The following is a 13,508-nucleotide window of genomic DNA, read 5'->3' as shown; positions in this document are numbered from 1 at the left end:
AAGGGGAACCGGTGGATATACTGTACTTAGATTTCCAGAAGGCATTTGATAAAGTGCCACATCAAAGGTTATTGCATAAAATAAAAGCTCATGATATAGGGGATAACATATTGGGAATCCCTTACAAAGTTCTCCTTATTCTTTGAATGATGTATGCCCTCCATACACCAAGATACATACAAGATACTCATCCCAGTAGATCTGCCAGGTGTATAGTTTACTTGGTGGGCAAGGGGAGGAATTAGGATTGAGTGGTTGGTTCCAGCTCAACTTCAGTTCAGTACAAATAATCACAGGTGATGTGGCTTCATACACTGTTGAAGTGGGAGATCATGTAACATTAAAAGATTGGCTAGCTAATAGGAAGCAAAGAGTAGGCATAAAAAGGTTTTTTCCAGGTTGGTAAGATGTAACAAGTGGTGCGTCACAGGGATCAGTGCTGGGACCTCAACTGTTTATAATTTATATAAATGACTTGGATGAAGGGATGGATGGGATGGCTGCCAAATTTGCTGATTACACAAAAATAGGTAGGAAAGTAAGTTGTGAAGGGAACAAAAGGAGGCTCCAAAAAGATATATATAGGTTAAGTGAACGGACAAAGATCTGGAAAATGGAGTTTAAGGAGGGAAAATGTGAAATGATCCATTTTGGCAGAAAGAATAAAAGAGGAGCATATTATCTAAATGGTGAGAGATTGCTGAGCTCTGAGATGCATGGGGATCTGGGTATCTTAGTGCATGAATCATAACAGGCTAGTATGCAGATACAGCATGTAATTAGGAAAGCTAATAGAATGTTATCATTTATTGCGAGGGGAATTGAATACGAAAGTAGGGAGGTTGTGCATGAGTTATACAGAGCACTAGTGAGACCGCATCTGGAGTACTGTGTACAGTGTTGGTCACCTTATTTAAGGAAGGGTGTAAATGCGTTGGAAGCAGTTCAGAGAAGGTTTACCAGACTAATATGTGGAATGGGCGATTTGTCTTATGAGGAAAAGTTGGACAGGTTAGGCTTGGAGTTTAGAAGAGTAAAAGGTGACTTGATTGAAACATAAGATCCTGAGGGGTCTTGACAGGGTGCCTGTGGGGAAGATGTTTCCTCTTGAGGGGGAATCTAGAACTAGGAGTCACTCTTTAAAAATAAGGGGTCACCCATTTAAGACAGAGATGAGGCAAAAATTTTTCTCTCAGAGTCGTGAGTCTTTAGAACTCTCTTCCTGAAAAGGCAGAGGCAGCAGAGTCATTGAAGATTTTTAATCAGAGGTGGATAGATTCTTGGTATGCAAGGGGGCGATAGGTTATTGGGCGTAGGCAGGATGCAGGTTTGAGGTTACTATCAGATCATCCCTGATCTTGTTAAATGGCGGAGCAGGCTCGAGGGGTGGTAATGGCCTACTCCTGCTCCTTGCTCGATTGATCCTACAACAGCATAAGACCTTAATTTAAATATTTTAATAAGGCTCCAAACTGTTTTGGGTCGAAATATGACTACCCATCTTATGGCCTGCTGGAATTGATTTGTGTGACCAGTGGGAGGTAGAAAACTTAATTTATATGTCAACTCCCTTCCATTCCGTATGGTACATGAGCAGAAACTTAATGATGGTTCTCTGGAGAGGCAGAATTTTGCAATGTTGGGCAATCTAAAGACTTTTTAGTGGCTTGCTAAAACTGAGTGGCTTGCTAGGCCATTTCAGAGGGACTATATCACCGTTCCTTCACTGCCACTATGTCAAAATCCTGGAACTCCGTCCCTAACAGCACTGTGTGTACCTACACAATATAAACTGCAGCAGTTCAAGAAGGCAGCTTGCCACCACCTTCTCAAGGGAAATTAGGGACGGGCAATAAATACTGGCCTAGCCAGCGGTGCCCACATCCCATGAATTAATTTTAAAAATACGTTTTTACATTAATTATGTGACATCAGGGAGCGTGTCATGGCATTCATTATCATTCTCTTTTTTAGGAAATTGTTCCTTAATGTCTATTGATGCCACTTTGTTGAAAGCAAGAATCAGCCATTAAATAATATATTTATACATAGTCTTACCCAGATAGCATTGAATTTATTGGCAATTCCTTTCATATTCCCTTAAAGTGACAAATGGAAGATTTTCATTTCCATTATACTACATAGACACATCTCTGTGGGGTGTAATGGAAAATTTGGTAGTTTTCCTTATGCCAAATCAGCCTGCACATGATGTATATGTCACTACTGCAGCCTGCCTGGAAGGACAAGGGCAGCAAATGCATGGAAACACCACCATCTGCAAGTTCACCTCCAAGTCACACACCATCCTGACTTGTAAATGTGTCCCTGCCATTCCTTCACTGGCTCAGAATCCTAGAATTCCCTCCCTAACCGCACTGTGGGTGTACCTACACCAGATGGATTGCAGCGGTTCAAGAAAGTGGCTCACCATCACCCTCTCAAGGGCAGTTAGGGATGGGCAATTAATGCTGGCCAAGCCAGCAACATCTACGTCCTATGAGCAAATAAATGGAGCTTGAGGGAGTCTTGGGTAAAAAAATGAGGTCATCAAGCTCCCACCTGAAACAGGTAATGGTATTAGTTTGTCCTGTGTGCACAGGACACCAGGTGCAATTATAATGGATGTTCAGTGTTACTAGAAAATCTGTGGACATATATTTAAAAAGTACGGTAATAAATTCCATGAACAGATGTAAGACAATTTTTGCGAGGTTGGTCCTTTTTTGTTTTGCTTTTATGGAAATTACCCCATGGCTGGTGTTTTTTTCTGCCCCTTTAGTTCCAATAGTGCCACCAACTGGTTTCCCAGCGGACGTTCCCCTATATCTTTGCCTTTGTTAGGAAAAAGAGGAAGACCAACAGATGAAATCATGCTGCATTGACATGTCAGCATAGCCTGGTTGGCAGCACCTACAAATGCGCCACCAACCATATCCAAACTACTTTGACAGATCTGCGGGTGACAATGAAGGAAAGCAGCTTCACAGGTTCTCAGTCTGACAGAAAAATCAACCACAGAGCTGTGCCACCTGCTGCAAGAATAATGGGTACTGTAGGCCTCCAAGCCTAGTGGCAATAATGCTTACTTAAGGCTTAAGCCTCCCCCATGCTCTTTCCAGGCAGGCTGCAGTACTGACCTATAAGGATGGGATGCTAGAGTAGAAAGTAGGGTCACCAACCTGGCAGCGCCATTTCCACTGCAGCAACCATCAAAACGAGTTAAGCCACTCAGTAATTTTCTCAAACTTGTGCCTCCAGAATAAATCCTTTGACTTTGCTTTCCACTCCTCTCCCCTCTCCTCCTCCAGCTTTCCCAGTGGCTGAAATCAAGTTGACATGCCTTTGAACCTTTCCGAAGGCTGTAAGAACCTAGAGTCCCCAAAGACTAATTAATGCCTTTTAAGTGTCCACGTTCCTTTAAATTGCACCTAAAGCAACTTCTGTTTCGCTGATTAGGTTAGCTCCCATCAGCAGGTTATAAGCTGCATTTGAAGTGCAAAATCGAAACTCCAGCAACTGAAAAATGGGAATGGGGTCAGTGCCAATTTACACCCTAGTATTAAGTCCTCTGCATCATCGTGCCCCCAACGCACTTTAACTGTGAGGAAATTTTGTGCCACAGTCATTGAGATAATTCAAACTTTTCTGTGTGGAGAATATCCTGAATATTAATACACTCCTGGGGATCTCTGGTCCTAACTAACAAGGTCAGATACCTCAAAGAGCATTGCTAAAATTGCATATATTTTTTATTAGTACTCAGCAGCAGCATTCACTAGCTAAGAAAATAAGTACAGAAAAATATATAGAATATGGAATTTTCAAGATGTTGTGCTTGTGCAATGTGAAATATCCAACCCAAAATGAACAAAAAATCCTTGATGATGCTGACCCCTCTTTGAACACACTTGCTAGTTTGAAGCACCCTCACATTGCTAAGCTCAGTAAAACTTTCAAACTGCAGTGAGGCCATCTTCACAATCAGGGCATCAGTATGAATCAAATATGAACAAGACAAAAAGGATGTCAATAATTATAATTCTTTGCGAATGATATTTCAAAGATAAGACTATTAATCAAATTTTCACTTAAAACTTTAAATGTAATATATCTGTCTTTCATATCAATTATCTGTTCATCTAGCTGTAGGTGTGCTCATCAAGACAGTGTCCAATGGGACTGGGAAACTATTTCTAACGACAGTTTTTCAGAAGATAATGATGTCCAATACGATTTATTTTGTTGGAATTGAAATGAGACTGCAAGGAGTGTTAACCTTGCAAAGCATGACACAAGTGAGACCAGTGCCTGGTTTGTGATATCAGAATGGCAAAAGGAGGACTACAGCCGGCCTCAATCTCTCTGAGCAAGAGGAGAAAAATATATCAATCAGAGTTTCTTACCATTAAATAATGACTCATATTAGGAAATAGATATGTCCGGATGTCAAAATTGGGCTTTAGTGTGATTCATAACCTACTGATACTTACACAATAACCACTTTGAAATAAGGAAGAGCAGCTGGCAAATGTAAATCCATGTCTTATCTTGAGTCAACACTTTCAGGAAAGGAGACAAGAAAAAAGATTCAAGATTAATTCAGAGACAGTGCGGTGCAGTGGCAGCCAAATTTACTAATGTATCAATTTCACAACTCTGGTAATTCCCATTCTTACAGCGTTGCATTGTCTGGTAATGTTCTGCCCCAGTGCCCCCAAAATATTTTGCAGCACATGACGAATAAAGACAACATTTTACAAAACCACATATGGAGCAGGGATGAAAGACTGGATTTTGCTACTAGGTCTCAATAGAAAAAAAAACAGTTTAACATAGTTGTAATTTGTAAAAGCAGGACACAACTGTAGCCAGTAACAGTGAATTCTGTTGGAATTTGCACATGTGAATATTAGGTGTGTACATCATTGGTTTACTTAGTTGCTGCCGACCACATTTTATCATCTTGGCAGGTTTGCTGTTCAATATGAGCTTGCAAACTTCATCCACTGCTCTCCTTACATTTTTGACTGTGCAGGAATTTACTTTTATTTAATTCACTTCTGTGATATGGGCATCACCGACAAGGTAAGCATTTATTGCCCATACTTAATGGCCCTTGAGAAGGTGGTGGATCTTATTGAAACGTAACAGTCCTTGTGGTGAAAATACACCCACAGTGATTTTAGGTAGGAAGATCCTACCTAATTTAGTGACAGTGAAGGAATGGTGAGATATTTCCAAACCAGGCTGAGGTGTGCCTTGAAGGGGAACATTTGCACTCATGCTAGGCCCTGTCATTAGTGAGCATGCAGATGTTCATGAAGCTGCCTCCTCCCCGTCATTATTTAATTGTCCACCAACATTCATGACTGGATGTGGCAGGACTGCAAAGCATTGACCTGACTCATTAGTTGTGGGATCTCTCAGCTCTGTTTATGGGATGCTGCTTCTGCTGTTTAGCATGCATGTAGTCCTGTGTTGTATCTTCACCAGATTGGCACCTCATTTTTAGTTGCATTTGGTGCTGCTCCTGGCATTCTCTCCTGCACTCCTCATTGAACCAGGATTGCTCTCCTGGCTTGATGGTAATGCTTGAGTTGGGTCATGAGGTTACAGAAGTTGTTAAATATAATTCTGCTGCTGCTGAGGGCTCACTGCACTCACGGATGCCTAGTTTTTAGCTACTGGATCTGTTCTGAATCTATCCCAGTTAGCACATTGGTAGTGCCACACAAAACGATGGAAGGCATCCTCAGAGTGAAGACAGGATTATGCAGTGGTGATCACTTCTATCAATGTTATTACGAACAGATGCATCTGTAACTGGTAGATTGATGAGGACCAAGTGAGTTTTTCTCTCACATTAAGGCCTCCCTGGCAGATTATATCCTTCAGGACTTGACTAACTTTGTAAGTAGGTGTGCTGCCAAGCTACCCTTAGTGATGCACATTGAAGTCCCCCAACCTGAGTAACTCATTGCTACCTTCAGTGTTTCTTCCATTTGGTGTTCAACATAGGAAAGTCCTGATTCAACAATTGAGGGAAGGCAGTAAGTAGGTGGTAATCAGCAGGAATTTCCTTGCCCATGTTCAAGCTGATGCCTTGAGACTTCATGGGCTTCACAGTCAATGTTGAGGACTCTCAGGATCATTCCCTCCTGATTGTATACCATTGCATCTGTCCTGCCAGTGGGACACAGCATAACAAGTGATGGTGATGGAGGAGTCTGGAACATTGCCTAAAGGTATGATTACATCAGGCTATTGGTGAGTCTGTGTGACAGCTCCCCTGATTTTTGCAGTTTCCCAGCTACCAGTTAGGAGGACATCACAGGGTCTGGACTGGGCTGTGTGTCTCTTTATCTTTTTCAGTTTTATTCTTATTAACATTTTGATGGCACTAATGTGGACTAAACCAGATTTTGAAAAAGTAACAATCTGGTAGCTTCGTGGCCACTGTTATTGATATTAATTCCAGATTTAATTGACTGAATCTAAATTCCTCAGCTACTGTGCTGGGTTTTGAACTTATGTCTCCAGTCCTCTTTATTACTAGTCTAATAGTATAGCCATTATACCACCACACCCCACAATGCTTGATGCTCTCCAGTACTTTATAATCACTATTGGCACATGAGCTTTGTCAGGAATGCTAAAAGGCTATTTGACTGTGTTCCTAGCATTGCTAAGTACAATCTTCTCTTCACCCAAAGTATACATTCACATGCTTCCGGCGGGGGTTGTGGATTCTGGGCAGGATTATAAATGGTGGCCAATTTTCATAATCCAGAAGCTAATTGAGGTCGACTAAAGCTCTAGCAGTGAAATCAACTCATTTAATACAGAACATTTATCAATCCTGGGCTCCTCTTGGTCAATAAGGAAAAATATTAGGTTTTTTTTGCAGAAATAAATTTCTAGAATCTGATGTTATAATATCACCACCGATTAATATTCAGCCAATAAACTCAATTTACCTCATTTATACCTAAGCACCAGAAACATCAATAGTAGTCTCAGTCCTATCAATCCTGCAAAGTCCTCCTTATTGACATCTGAGGGCTAATGCCAAAATTTGGAGAGCTATCCTACAGACTAGTTAAGCAACAACCTGACATTTTCATACTCACAGAATCATACCTTCCAGACAATGTCCCAGACACCACCATCACGATCTCTGGGCATGTTCTGACCCACTGCCAGGACAGACCAGATGTGGAAGCATAGTGGTATACAGTCAGGTGGGAGTTTCCCTGGGAGTCATCAACATGAAGTCTGATGGCATCAAGTGAAACATGGGCAAGGAAACCTCCTGCTGATTACCAGTTACTACTCCCCACTGATGAATCAGCACTCATGAGTATTGAACACCAATTGGTAGAGAACTGAAGGTGGCAAGGGCACAGAGTGTACTCTGAGTGGGGAACTTCAAGTCCATCACCAAGAGTGGCTCAGTAACAGTACCACTGGAGGAGCCAGCTGGGTTCTGAAGGACATAGCTGCCAGACTGGGTCTTTGGCATGTTGTGAGGGAACCAAGAGGGAATAATGTACTTGACCTCATCCTCACTAATCAACATGTCATAGATGCATTTGTCCATTGATAGAAGTGACCACTATTTTATATTTTTCTTGGATTGTGGCTTTAAAATTGGACTGTGGCTTTAAAAACTACCATGGCTGAAGTTGAAAGACATGTTCGCTGGAACAGGATGAGGAATATCTACAATGTTGCTATCTTAGAACATAAGGTGCCATAAGAGAACAGGATGGTGCTGGAAAGGAGTTCTGAACTGGAGGAACTGTCTAACAACAGTATTTTAATTGGCCCCTGACCAGGTGACCAAGGTTTTGTGTGGTAACAGTGCAGGAAAAACTGCTCCATGCCTGCAAAGAGGGAAGACCTGAAACCTCCCTTTCCAGTGTTTGTAAGATTCCAGCAATTCTGCCATAATAGCTAGCTGACTATCCTTCACATCTCTGTAACCTGCTTTCTCTGAAAACCTCTGTCAAGTGGAAAAGGGCACAAAATCACCAGTAGAGACATTGAAAAGCAAGTTTTTCAACCAGTGAACCACAGACTGAAAGTGCTGGGAGACCACCTTGTGTCATCAACAACAAACTGCAAGGAACTTGGAAGGCATCAATCAAAATCAACCCATCTAATCCTGTACTGCAGATTAGTGCTGTTGAACTGTTTTATCTCACTCTTAAAATCTCTGTGTGTGTGTTTGTGTGTAAGTTATTGCATTAGAAGTTAGCAGTTCATATTACTTTGTTTTGCCACTAGTTAAAGACAGTTTGCTCAATAAACAGTTATATATTTATTTAGTTTACAAACCTGGTGCTCACATTCTGTTAGCCTAAATTAAACAGTTAGATAGAATTGGGGCAATCTGGTGGTCAAACTTTTCACCTTTGCTGTGGCTTGGGGAACAGTGAGCCTTGGTATTACAGCGCATTATTCCCGGTGAGTTGTGACAAAGTTTGGGGGCTCGACTCCAGGAAATTTTGGAACAAAAGACAATGACAATTTGGGTGTAGTTTAGTAAGTAATAAAAGCTAAAAAAGAAACACCAGCTTTGTACTATCAAAAATAAGATGGCACTGGAAACTACTGAAACCTTCCTGCATAAGTGGAAGAGATGTCTCTAACAATTTTACAAGGGATCCCAAAAGGCTAATCAAATTGGCAAGTAACTTAAGAGTAGGATTGCCTGCCAAAGCTACGAAGGCAGAGATAATCAAAGGTATAGCACAGCCCTTAAAATTGGAAGTGATGCTTGACACTGGAGGTAATGAGACTTCGGTTAGAAATGAAGCTTGAATTTAAACAAGCAAAAGAAATGAAAACTTGAGTTAGAGGCTGTAGCAAGAGAAAGGGCATTTCAAAGGGACAGGCAGAAAGGCAGGAGAGAGAAAGAAAACAAGAAAGGGAATTAGAAATGGCAAAGCTAGAAAAAGAGGAAAGAGAAAAAGAGGAAGAGAGAGAGTTCCAGCTTAGAATGTTGGCAGTTAAAAAAGAGACACCAGGTGGTGAGGCAGGACTTGTCCAGATCAGAATCCAGTGGGGAGATGTTTACATTTCTACAAGCTCTTCCAAAATTTGAAGAAAGAGATGTTGAAGCATTCCTTATTTCATTTAAGAAGATAGCTAAACAGATGAATTGGCCAAAGGAAAACTGGACATTGCCCATGCAGAGCAAATTGACAGGCAGAGCACAGGGAATTTATGCCTCACTGTCAGAGGAGGTTTCTAGGGATTATGATGTGGTGAAAATGGCCATTTTGAATGCATTTGAGTTGATCCCTGAAGCATATAGACAAAAGTTTTGAAATTTAAGGAAATAGCCTGGGCAAACTTACATTGAATTTGAAAGGCTTAAGCAAAATAGTTTTGGCAGGTGGATACAAGCATTAGGAGTTGAAACTACCTATGAAGTTTTCAGGGAGACCATTCTCTTGGAAGAATTTAAAAACTCCATACCTTCTGTAATGAGAACCCACGTGGAAGACCAAAGGGTTGCAAATGTTATGCAGGCAACAGTAATGGCTGACAATTATGAGCTGATCCATAAAACTAAACATTTTTCTATCACCCCAGTAAATTTGAAAAGAGGGAGTGAACAGAAGGCAAGTAGCCAGGGTAAAGAATGGATAGCTGGGAATACCTTGAGATCTCGTCCCCAGATCAGGAAGGGAGGTACTGAGGGTGGAGGTGAAACTCGAAGGCCTAAGCGTTTCCATTATAACAAAGTGGGACACATTTGTTCAGAATGCTGAAAGTTGGGAGGGAAGCCCATGGGACATATTGGAGTTTGTAAGAGTGAGTCCAAAAAGGGAACTCAAAAAGAAAATGCCGCGTATCAAATTGTAGCTTTAACTACAAATAAGTGTCTGGAGGTAAACACTGCTGTGAATGCAGGTGAAGTGAATGTGGTAGATAAGTGATATAAAGGGTTTCTGTCCAAAGGGGAGATAACCCACTTTTCATCAAATGATGCAGCTAAACCCATAACTATATTAAGGGACACAGGAGCTACTGCGAGTTTTCCCTCCAGAGAGCTCAATGAAAGCTGAAATATTGGTAAACGGGATAAATGGAGAGTATATCCTGGTTCCATTGTACAAAGTGCAATTGGAATGTGATTTATTGTCTGGATCAGTGGTTGTAGAAGTCATTAAGAAATTACCTGTGGATGGAGTTGATTTGCTCCTGGGGAATGACTTAGCAATAGTGAAGGTTATAGCTTTGTCCATAATTATCGAAAGCCTGAGAGAGGCTAAAGAGACGGAGCAGCTACAAGAACAAGTTCCTGATATTTTTCCATCGTGTGACCAGAGCAATGGCTAAACAAAGTCTATCACCAGAGGTCAAAGTAATATCACGAGCAGATGCTAGAGTAGTTGAAACTTTCTTTAAGGATGAGGATAATTCAAAGGAAGCATTTAGCAGGCCTTCATTAATTGAGGCTCAGAAAGCAGATCCAGAGTTAAACAAGTTAGCACAGTCAGCCCACACTGATGTTGAGGTTGAAGGAGTTCCGGAGTGCTATTACCTTAAAAACGGAGTTAGAAACATACGTAGAAAATAGTTGCAGGAGTAGGCCATTCAGCCCTTCAAGCCTGCTCTGCCATTCATTATGCTCATGGCTGATCATCCAACTCAATAGCCTGCTCCTGCTTTCTCCCCAAACCCTTTGATCCCTTTCGGCCCAAGAGCTATATCCAACTCCTTCTTGAAAATATACAATGTTTTGGCCTCAACGACTTTCTGTGGTAACGAATTCCACAGGCTCACCGCTCTCTGGGTGAAGAAATTTCTCCTCATCTCAGTCCTAAATGGTCTACCCCATACCTCAGACTGTGACCCCTGGTTCTGGACTCCCCCACCACCAGGAACATCCTTCCTGTATCTACCCTGTCTAGTCCTGTTAGAATTTCATAGGTTTCTATGAGATCCCCCTCATTCTTCTGAACTCCAGCGAATATAATCCTAATCGACTCAGTCTCTCCTCATATGTTAGTCCCGCTATCCCAGGAATCAGCCTGGTAAGCCTTCGCTGCACTCCCTTTATAGCAAGTACATCTTTCCTCGGAGAAGGAGACCAAAACTGTACACAATATTCTAGATGTGGTCTCACCAAGACCCTGTGTAATTGCAGCAAGACATCCCTGTCCCTGTACTCGAATCCTCTGGCTATGAAGACGAACATACCATTTGCCTAGTTCTGATGAGAAAGTGGAGACACCCTCACAGACCTGACGATGAGGAATGGACGGTTGCTCATTGGATAGTGGTACCACCCAAATATCATAAGGAGATATTGCGAGTAGCACATGAAATTCCGATGGCAGAACATGTAGGAATACGGAAAACCCAAGCATCAGTGAACAGGTGTTTTACCTGGCCAAGACTTCATAAGGACGTAGTGCAATTTTGTGAGACATATCATACATTTCAGGTAGTAGGTAAACTCCAACATGTAATCAAATTAGAACCTTTAATCCCCATACCAGTTTTTGAAGAACCATTCATTGCAATATTTAAACCAGATGGATTTTGATAAATGTGTCCACATAGCAGCAAAGTCCTGACGGCAGCAACAGCCTGGAGTAACAGGTTGTTCGCATCAGAACTGAGGGGCTACCATGCAGGTATATTACTTTAACATGCCAATGACTCAAGTACCTTTGACTGTACAGCCACAAGTTGATGAATGTCAGTTGCGTATTAGTAGATTGTGTAGGGCCATTACCCAAAACGAAAGCAGGCCATCAATATATCCTTACAATCATGGATATGACCACCCAATTTCCAGAAGCTATTCCTTTAAGGACAATTACAGCTAAGGTGGTAGTGGAAAAGTAAACTCAGTATTTCACTTGTTATGGCCTACCAATTGAAATACAATCTGACTAAGGTTCTAACTTCATGTCTAAGATTTTCCAGGACATAACAGCAATTTTGGTATCAAACAACTAAAGTCTACCATTTATCACCCACAGACACAGGGAGCTTTAGAGAGATATCATCGGACTCTCAAAACCATGGTTAAGACCTATTGCCATGAATACACAAAGGATTGGGACAAAGGATTAGGTTTTTTACTACTTGCTACCGGAGATTCTCCCAGTGAATCCACTGGATTTAATCCATTTGAATTGATCTATAGTCATAAAATAAAAGATCCATTAAATTTTTTTAAAGAAAAGCTCCTGAAGTTGAAAGACAAATCCTCCATGTTGGATTACATGTCCATATTTCTAGAAAGACTCACAGGAGCATGTAAAGTAGCATGAGAGCACTTAAAAATTCCCCAAGCCAAAATGAAAGAATGGGCAGACAAACATGCTACAACTAGAACGTTCCAAGCAGGAGACAAAGTATTGGTATTATTACCTTTGCAGGTAAACCCCTGAAAGTGAAATTCAGTGGCCCCTGCAAGATAGTTAGGAGAATTAGTGCAGTGACTTATCTGATAGATACTCCTGGGCATAGGATGAAGAAATGGTTATGTCACATAAACATGTTGAAGTAGTATCATCGCAGAGGAGATGATCAGAAAGAGCAAGTGTGTCAGGTGGTCAGAGTAGTGGAGAATGACAAAGACGGTAAAAGTCAGGTAGAAGGAGAAGAAGACAGTGCACAAAGTGAACCACCTACAATTCGAATAGCCATACATCAATACCAGGACAGTTAGACACTGTGTTCTCATATTTAAAGGAAGGACCAAGGGAAGATCTAATAAGGTTACTTAAGAAGTATAAGGGAATTTGTAGGGATACACCTGGATGTACTACATTAGCTAAACATGATGTGAATGTAGGAGACTTGGTGCCAATGGAACAACATCATTATCAGTTGAGCCCAGGAAAACGAGCTCAGTTAGAAACAGAGATCAAATATGTGCTGAAAAATAAATTGATCGAGCCCAGCCAAAGCAGCTAGAGCTCACTGGTCATGTTGGTTCCTAAACCGAATAGATCCACTTGATTTTGTATAGACTATAGAAAAGTGAATGTAGTAACGAGGACAGATTCATACCCGATTCTTCAGTTAGAGGATTGCATTGATAAGGTGGGCAGTGCCTCATTTCTTTCTAAAATTAACTTCTTGAAGTGGTACTGGCAAGTGCCATTAACATTAAAGGCTAAAGAAATATCCGCCCTTGTTACATCAAGTGGATTGTATCAATGTCCAGTCATTCCATTTGGGTTTAAAAACGCCCCAACTACATTCCAGAGACTTATAAATCGAGTCATATCTGACGTACCTAGCTGTGTGGTTTATTTAGATGATGTCGTCATATATAGTAACACATGGGAAGAACATATAAAGCAATTAGAGGATCATTTAAGCAATTGTGGTTAGCTGGCTTAGTCATAAATCTGGCCAAAAGCAAATTTGCAAAAACAAGGGTAACTTACCTAGGTCACGTAGCAGACAAGGGCAGGTGTTGCCTAGAACAGCATAAGTGAACGCCCTAATAGAATTTCCCATTC

The 13,508-nt window shown here is 41.2% G+C and overlaps 1 pseudogene; it reads right to left on the bottom strand.

Annotated features, from left to right (window-relative positions):
• Positions 1 to 11,573: 11,573 nt before the first annotated feature.
• LOC121280613 lies at positions 11,574 to 11,788 on the bottom strand (annotated as a pseudogene).
• Between the last annotated feature and the right edge of the window lie 1,720 nt (positions 11,789 to 13,508).

Source organism: Carcharodon carcharias, chromosome 7 (assembly GCF_017639515.1).
Source record: "Carcharodon carcharias isolate sCarCar2 chromosome 7, sCarCar2.pri, whole genome shotgun sequence".
NCBI lineage: Eukaryota > Metazoa > Chordata > Chondrichthyes > Lamniformes > Lamnidae > Carcharodon > Carcharodon carcharias.
The sequence above is the reverse complement of the archived record's forward strand: the minus strand, read 5'-3'. Positions and strand labels throughout refer to the sequence as shown.